Genomic DNA, 8,982 nt, shown 5'->3' with positions numbered 1-8,982 from the left:
TGATAATTTTATTAGTCTATTTCATATTAATTTTTTTAAAAATAATTTCAACATTATTTAAAATCAGAAAAAATAATTAAAACATTAAAAAAAAAACTAGTTGATTTTCAAATATTAAAAACCTGATTTTCTCTCTCTCTCCTTCCTCTCTTCCTCTCTCTCTCTCTTCTCCCTTCTTCTTCTTCATCTTCTTCCATATCTTTCTTCTCCCTTCTTCATCTTCTTCATCTATTATACTGTGACGAGTGCGAAGAAAAGAATTAGCTCGAAAGGTTGCCTCTCAGTCAGACTTCATTAATCTCCCGACTATCAAAAGGAGGTCCTTTCTCTCTCTTTCTTTTACTCTTTTGTTCCCTTCTTTTTAGTAAATTACTTCATATGTTATGGCTGTTTTTGTGCTTTGTTCTATCTTTCTGGGCATAATAAAAGATAGGCACTTTTCTTCTGTGCTCAATTATCTAAAGCTAAAGGTGGGTCTTTCTTTTTTTGTGATGGTGTTATGTTGAATAAGAAATCTTACATGACATAGATGTAAATAAAACACAAGATCAAGGCGAAACAAAAAATGTAGTGAATTGTAGGAAACCGTATCGGAGTGAGTGAGTGGTGGGTAGTGAAAATGTTTTAGCTTTAAAGTTCAATAAATTGATTGGAGTAGGATTAATAGGTGCTGATTTTTGAGGGACACTGAAGCACATAATTCATTTGTGGAATTGTTTGACTGGGCCACTCTCTTCTAAATGTTATTCAGATTATGATAGCTGGTGTTTAACGCTCAAAATGTGCATCCACTGAGCGGTGGTTGTAGTATAGATCGGGCGGTTGATTTCACAAGGAGGTAAAAAAATAAAGTTAATCAATAAATAATAAATAAATTTTAGAAATAAATAATATGAGGAAAATAGAACAAGTAATATTTTTGTTGTTTTTTATATTTAAATATTAGAAATAAAGATAGAATAAAGTATAATATAATAATGGGTAACAAATAGGAATGATAAAGAGTCACCAATATGCATACTTATTTATTTGGATCTTTGATTCACAAAAATTACACAAATGGATAGTTCACATCCCAACTATTCATTTGGAAGATTTAACATTGAAGCACAAATATATTTTACAAAAATATATTCAAGTGATTACCATGGAAAGATGAAATAAATCTTATGAGAAATCTAAAAATGACATTATACCATTGGCAATAATGCAATAAAAGATTGGACATAAAACCTAACAAAAATATTACTTTTACTATTTATAAAATATATAGAAAAAGCATGACTAATTCTATATAGATTTTAACAAAAGTGAATATATATAAATGAGATGGAGAAAATGATAACGATATTATCTATATTATTTTCATTAATTTGATAATACATAGAAAGTGCTTGACAAAATCTATATATTATTAGTAAACATAAATATAGATAACAAGATAAAGGAATGGAGATGAAAGAAAATAAATCACTCAAATATATAAACTTTAAGCATAAGGTAAATCAAAAATACCAAACAAAGCACAACAACAAATATTACTATTACCGGCGGAGGATCCCGCCAGTAATACATGGTGCATCTGCCGGTATTTTCTATTACCGGCGGAAGTCCGCCGGTAAAACCCCGCCGATAATAATCGGTCGGTATTACCACCATTACCGACCGACTGACACCACCCGCCGGTATTGTATTATTACCAGCAGATTAATAGAGGCGGGACTCCGCCGGTGATGTGCAACGCTGTGACCCGTTTGACTCGTTTATTACCGGCGGGTTCCGCCTCTATTAATCCGCCGGTATTAAAATACTAATATTAAAATATAATAATTAATTTTATTTTATTTCTTAATAAATATACATATAATACTTATTTAAAAATAATAATATTTAACATAAATTATAATTAATAACACAATTAATATTCATCAAACAAAAATAACATTGTAATTAATCATAAAATTAACTTAATAAAATACAAATTGTCTCATTTTAATTACATATGAACTAATTATAAAATAAACATAATAAAATTTCAATTGTCTTAATATAATTAAAAAGCATAATCTAATTATTATTGTTTTGATCGGGCAAACTTGGTGTAAAATATTCATTAAGATCAATATCTTGATCACTAGTATTAGGGCGCGGCAACGGTGGTGAAGCAAACTGTGGTGCTTGTGTAGAGTGATGCTGCGAAGATGATCTAAATTGTCGAGCATGTGGTCGCAGCGAGGGAGACTGATGCAAAAAACTCTCAAACTGACCATACCTCTGCTGCTGCGACGAACTCACAAATTGACCATACATCTGCTGTGGATGATGCTGCTGCGATGAATCCCCGAAGTCATGATGCCTAGGATGTGACGTCTGAGATCCTGTAGGGACGTCGGGGTAATAAAAAGGAGGGGACTGGGAGGAGCGTCCATACGTGTTTGGATAATTCTGTTGAGGTGGATACACATGTTGTTGTTGTTGTGGCATCGACCAAGGAGGTGGACTTTGAGAAGATATACCACCTTCAGGTTGTGATGGTAAATATCGTTGGAGAAGGCTTTCAAACCGCGACTCAGTTTCTGTACTGGTATGCTGAGGATTACCAGATGGACCTTGTTGAGATTTCAACATCCGGATCTCTTCACGCATTGACTTCATCATTTCCGCCATAGTAGCCATGTCTTCCTGAGGTGTATGAGCAGGTTGGGCCTGTGACTGACTTTGACTTGTGGAGCTGGAAGCTGATTTTTTCCCTTTGCCTTTGCTGTAACCTACTCCTCTTTGAAAGTCAGACCTCTCCCCAAATAACTTAAGTTATAGTGTATATATGATCATCCTAACCTTCCTAAGAAGGTTAGCCTATTATGCTAGACATTCTCATGAAATTCTAGAGAGAAAATATAAGAAATGAGACTAAAATTTGGTAGAGTTTTGCTACCTAAAAATTACATACAAAATGTGAAATGAGAGTCCCTATTTATAGAGGGGGAAAATGACTAAAAAGAAATTAAACAACAAAATGAGGTTTACAAAATAAATCTGAAATATTAATAATAAAATATGATTTTGAAAAATAAAATCTTATTATAAATATTAACCTAGTTATTTTGGTGCATGGTCAAAATACTCTTTTTCAAAAACACCAAAAAAGATTAGCTTTAAAACTCAAAATGTCAATTTGCATGGCCCAAGGTGCATAAAAGGTTGGGCCAAATGTGGCTGGTGGCAGCTGGGGCATGCATTGGGCCTGCGTGGGCTGCTGGAGCCGTGGAGGGCTGGACCGTTGAAAGGGAGGTGGGGGAAAGGAGGCTAACGTGGGTCAAAGGCTGGGTCAAAGGTGGGTCAAAGGCTGGGTCAAAGGTGGGCTTGTTGGGCTTTCAGATACGTTTGGCCATTGGAGACTAGGTGCTAGTAGGTCGGTCAGGTCATGGGCTACTGGGACGCATACAGGCGAGGAGCGCGACAAATGGCGTGTTGGAGAGAAGGGAAAGCCGTGGGCCTGGGGTGCTTTGGGCTGAATTTCTGGGCTTCAATGTTGCAAAAATGCTAACTTTTCCTCATTTTTTCAACTTTATTTATTTATTTCTTCTTTCTTTTCTTTAAATGCATCTTTAATTCCTACAAAATAACAATAAATTAGATCATAATCAATCATAATCAAATATTTTAATTTATAAAATAAATCATATTAATTCTATGAAAATATTAATTAAAACTTAATTTATTTTGACTATTGAAATCAATAAATGTGTATTTTTCACCACTAATCAACTGGGTTGTTGGGGTAAATTAAGGGACTATAATGAGAAGAAGATGCTTTAGCATTTCAGTGACTGTGGTCCAAAATCATCATCTACACTAGCATTTGTTTCTCCTCTGTCTCCCAAATCAATCCCAGAAATCCCAAAACCACAAATTAAGTCTCTGATCAATCCTAGATTTCGTTCGACCCAAAGAAGTCGTCTGTTGGGTCCGCCCCTCGCCTGAAGCCACTTGTTTCAAACATAGGGAAGAAGAAGTAGAATAACCGAAGAAGGGAGAAGAAAGATCTGGAAGAAAATGAAGAATTAGGGAGAAGAGAGAGACGAAGGAGAGAGAGAAAATCAGTTTTTTAATATTTGAAAATCAATTAGTTCTTTTTTTTAATATATATTGTTATCAAAAAAATAGGCACGGATGACGTGGCAGGTGATTTCCGGACACATGGCTGACACTTGGCGGAATTTTGCTAGGGTATCGACCAGAAGAGATATTACAAGAAAAAGGCAGTCGAAGCTTACCTACGACCAGTATGGTCGCAGGTTTCGCGTGTCTCATGATATTTTTATAAAGATCTTAGTCAATCCTGAAATTGACTCCCATGATTTCCTTAGTATCCGATTATTTAGGAAAGAATATTTTTAACAAATTAATGTAATCCTCATTGAGCCTATAAATAGAGAAAGATAGCTTAAGGAAGGGACTTTTTGGCCTTCGAATTATTTGAGACTAGAGTGATTCTATTTGACATATTGTATTGTTCTTCAGAGGTTGGTGAAACTCATTGAACCCTAGTTCTTTGATCACTCCTTTGAATTCTATATCAATAACAATTCGAGTGGACGTAGGTTATTACCAGATTCTGGGGCCGAACCACTATAAACTCTTGTGTTCTTTATTATTTCTCCATTACATTCTTTCCAACGTGATTGTCCACATCAAGCAAATTTGACTCCGTGTCAGTTGGCCAAAATCAGGGTCAACATTCTGGTGCTTTCATTGAGAGCTTGATACACTATTGTTGAAAGATCAATGGCAAAAACTACCAGGAAAACTTGACAGGCGGCCGGCGCTGCACCATCTAACCCGCCTCCACCTCCTCCCAACGTGGCTGAGGATGAGCCACATTTGGAATTTGGCGAGGAAGAAATGGACGACGAGACGCTGAAGAATACCCTAGGGGTATTGCAGGAGGAGCTGGCCAATCTGAGGGCCGGCCAGGAAAGTGCTGATGAAATCATGGCGCAGTAGCAACAAGAAATTGAACCACAGTGCTTGGAGCTGAGTGAAAGGCAGGCGGAGATGGACCGTCGCCAGAGGGAGGCCATGGCAGCCCTCGAGGCAGCCTTGCAACTGGCTAGGAATCAAGCTGCACCTGCCTCACAGCCTGATCAACCCGTGAATGGGCCACCCCACCGGGGTCCCAATCCTAGCCCGCCTATCCAGCCCTCGAGCCCACAAAGGCCTGACCATCCACCGGCACCTTAGGACAATGTCCCGCTGGACCCTGAGGCATAGCCTCTATCCCAAGCTGGTCGCGGCAATCCCCTGCAGCAGAGGCATAATAGGGTCGAGCAGCCGCCTCACAGTCCTAGACGCCACAGGGGCGACGAGCCAAACCCTCCGAGCAGAGGACATCGTCCACTTGGTAACAGGAGGAACTCAGAGTTAGGCTCTGCGGTTCAAGGCGCCCCACGGCATGATAATGCACAGGGACCTACCGACCAACGCAGGCCACCCTCTAACGCTCAAGAGGTCCCAGCCCAGGGAGGCAACCGAGGGAACAGTTGATCCCACCATAGCCAATCAAGATTCAGAGATGGCCATGGTTATAACGAGGCCGACTCAGGCAGAGGAAATGCCGGTCGGAGGAATGAAGAAAGAGGTGGAGGCAGAAGCCAGCCACCTAGGGATGACCAACCCGACAGACGGGATGCTGGGGGGCAGCCCAGACAAAATAACGTCTTCAACCGGCTTGGAGCTAGCGAGCAGCGGAGGAGAGACGAGGATTTGAGAGATGTACTCAATGATCGCCGCGAGCGGCACGACGAGTACGTCCCCCCAGCACCAGAGGCCATGGCGATTCCTGGTGCCGTGCAAGCCCAGATAGATGCCCTCAACCAGGCAGTGCAGCAGCTGGTCGGGGGAAGAACATCTTATATCGACCACGATAGGAGAAAATACACTCCTTTCGTCCAGAGGATAGCTATGGCAGAAACTCCTAGCAAGTTTAAGATGCCTACGCTTCCGAATTTTGATGGGTATGGTGACCCGGTATCTCACGTCAACAAGTTTGAGATACAAATGTGTAGAGTCCCAGAATTTACTTAGCTAGTTAGATAGTAGTAGTAGTAGTACTAGCTAGTATTAGTTGTAGTAGTAGTAGTAGTAGTAATAGTAATAGCTAGTATTAGTTGTAGTATGTTTATAACTGTGGATTTTGGTTCAGACCGGGATTTAATTGGACACTCATAGTAACACTTGTAGATTTTCTAAGTTTAACCTATAGTTTAAGAATATTAATTTTAACCTAAGGTTTGATTAATATGACTGATATTGATAGTGATATTTATTATATTATAAGGTTTAGATAGACCCAATAAGATAGTAACACTTATCATATGTATGATTATTAAGAAATTATTATTTGAATGATAAAATAAGAGAAATATAAGACTTAGTCTTCACCAAAATCTGATAGGAGCATGACATTTATCACAATTTTATTTATTTGTGGATTAGGTTGATATTTAGATAATTAAATAGATTTTTCGTAACTTTAGGGTACTGTAACTTCCGACCTATTTTTGACCCAGTTATATTGGGAATTTCGAAAAATAGTATTTCTTAAAAGTTGTAGATAATTAAATGAGCTTTCTAACGGTATAAAGAGAGTCCAAATCGGAGTTCTACAGCTCTAGATATGTTTATTTTACTGAAGGGGAGTTTAGAGTTACGAGATTTAGAGAGTTAGAAGTTAGGATTCTATTTGTTTTTATTATTTTAAAAATCAAGCTTTGAATTCTTAAATCTCTCTGAAAAATTTGAACAATTCCTAAGTCTTTGGCTGAAGGATATTCAAATATTTTCAATTAAATTTATTATTTTTATTCAAAGCCAAAAAGAAGATTTTTATTCCTAGAACTCTATAAATAGGACCTAACACCAAGCATTTTTCATTCATTCATCAAGCTAAGTTCAGAGGCTGCAAGTTGCTAGGTTATTGTGAGAGTGTAAACACTTGGGTTGGGAATTATAAGATTAATCATTATAAGCTTAATAAACACTTGGGAAGTAAGGTTATAGTGTATTTCGGTTTCGAGGTATAGTTCGGTCATAGAAGCACTCAAGGTATCCCAAACTCTAGTCCATTTCGGTATTATTTTCTTTAAAGTTCTCATAGTCTTCTACTCAGCCTTCTAACCTATTCTTTATTTTGGTTAGGAAATCTAAGAACTTGCACATAAGTTTTTGGTAAGTATTTTTCTCAATGGTATAGTCCTCCCATTCCTTTCATTTCCCTTTTCTTCAATATACTCACCCTATTATAAATGGTTTTTAGGAGTGTTCTAAGGTCCCAAATCAGTTCTCATATCCCGGTATATTGGTAAGGAAAATAGGATAGGATTTATGTGCTATATGTTTTATATGTTATCTTATGGTTTTTATGTTATGAAATATGTTATGATATGTATGTTTGTAGGCTTGGGCATATGACCCATATGACTAACAAGCCCCAAATAGATTATGGGCATATGACCTGCTTAGCTAGTAGGACCCCAAATAGATTATGGGCATATGACCTGCTTAGCTAGTAGGACCCCACTAATCTAATGGGCATATGACTTGTTTAGTCTATGGGACCCCAAGTAATAATGGCCATTATAGTATGTGTTATATGTGTTATGATATGTTTTCATGTTGCACCATGAATTCTTATGTATATGGCTATATGTTAGATTTTCCTTGCTGGGCATTAGGCTCATTCCTTTTTGTTTATATGTGCAGGAAAATAGGTCTTAGTGGCGGGGAAGGTTCTTGGAAGCTTAGAGAATGTGTATTGAGGCGGAATGGATTCAAAGAGCCGAGAGTTTCGATTTGAGGATGTAGTTTTGTTTTTATGGCTTTTACATGTATTTTTACGCATCTTATTACGTAAATCACTTTTTAATAATGTCATGCTTTGATTTTAAAACAATGGGATCCCATATCCTACTTATTATTTTATGTAAGTTCAACATTTCCTTTTTACAAGTTTTAATAAAGTTATGAATTTTTTTCAATTGTAAGTTTTGTTAAGAATAGGGTCTATGTGTAGTTTTCGTTAATGGTCCAAAGGTCTAGAGTAGTTGGGTCATTACAAAATGGACATTCAGAAAGTGTCCGAAGACGCTCGGTGCAGGATCTTCCCTGCAACACTTTCTGATGCCGCACAGGAGTGGTTTTTCAAATTCCCTCCTGCAAGTATAGTTTCCTAGGAAATGTTCGTGAAGGAGTTTTACGGATAGTTCTATGCGGGTCGTGTGCACCCGACTGAGGCAAACCAGCTGGTTGAAATATGCTAGCAAGATGGAGAACCACTGAAGGACTACGTCCAGCGCTTTATGCGAGCAGTTGCTGGAGCAAAAACAGTGGGAGACGAAGGCAAGATGATGGCCATAACTGCAGGGGTTAAGCCCCGCACGCCTCTCTGGGAAAGCCTCCAAAAACATGGGGTTAGAACTACCCAGGAATTCTTAGAGCGGGCTGATCGCTACATCAAGCTCGAAGACGCCATCGCCAATGAAGGAAAGCCCCCAGGCAAGGACAAGGGGACTACCGAGCCCGCCAAAGCCGCCAATAGGTCCAAGCCCAACGGCAACGGCAAAGGCAACGGGAACGGCAACGGCAATGGCAAGAATGGGGGGAAACGACCACACAATGAGCCTTCCACCTCTGACAATAAACATTCCAAGGGTAACCGTTATGAACCTCGGTTCACTAACTATACTGCCCTAGTTGAGTCTCGGGGAGAGGTTTATCAGGCCACGAGTTCCAGTGTGCCTTATAAGAAACCTGCTCCCATTCGAAAGGATATTTCGAGAAGAGACACTACCAAGTTCTGTCATTATCATAATGACTACGGACATGATACCAACGAATGCAACCAGCTGAAGGATGAGATCGAGTTCCTTAATAGACAAGGACACTTGAGAAGATATATACGGGCCTCGGGAAATTCCCAAC

At 38.7% G+C, this 8,982-nt stretch overlaps 1 long non-coding RNA gene across 1 annotated transcript; it reads left to right on the top strand.

Moving 5' to 3' along the window:
- Nucleotides 1–114: 114 nt before the first annotated feature.
- LOC133816263 (uncharacterized) lies at nucleotides 115–8,039 on the top strand. Its single transcript, XR_009885119.1, has 2 exons — nucleotides 115–319; nucleotides 7,765–8,039. It is a non-coding gene; the product is annotated as an uncharacterized LOC133816263 (long non-coding RNA).
- The last annotated feature ends 943 nt before the right edge of the window (nucleotides 8,040–8,982 follow it).

This window comes from Humulus lupulus, chromosome 2 (genome assembly GCF_963169125.1).
Source record: "Humulus lupulus chromosome 2, drHumLupu1.1, whole genome shotgun sequence".
NCBI lineage: Eukaryota > Viridiplantae > Streptophyta > Magnoliopsida > Rosales > Cannabaceae > Humulus > Humulus lupulus.
The sequence above is the reverse complement of the archived record's forward strand: the minus strand, read 5'-3'. Positions and strand labels throughout refer to the sequence as shown.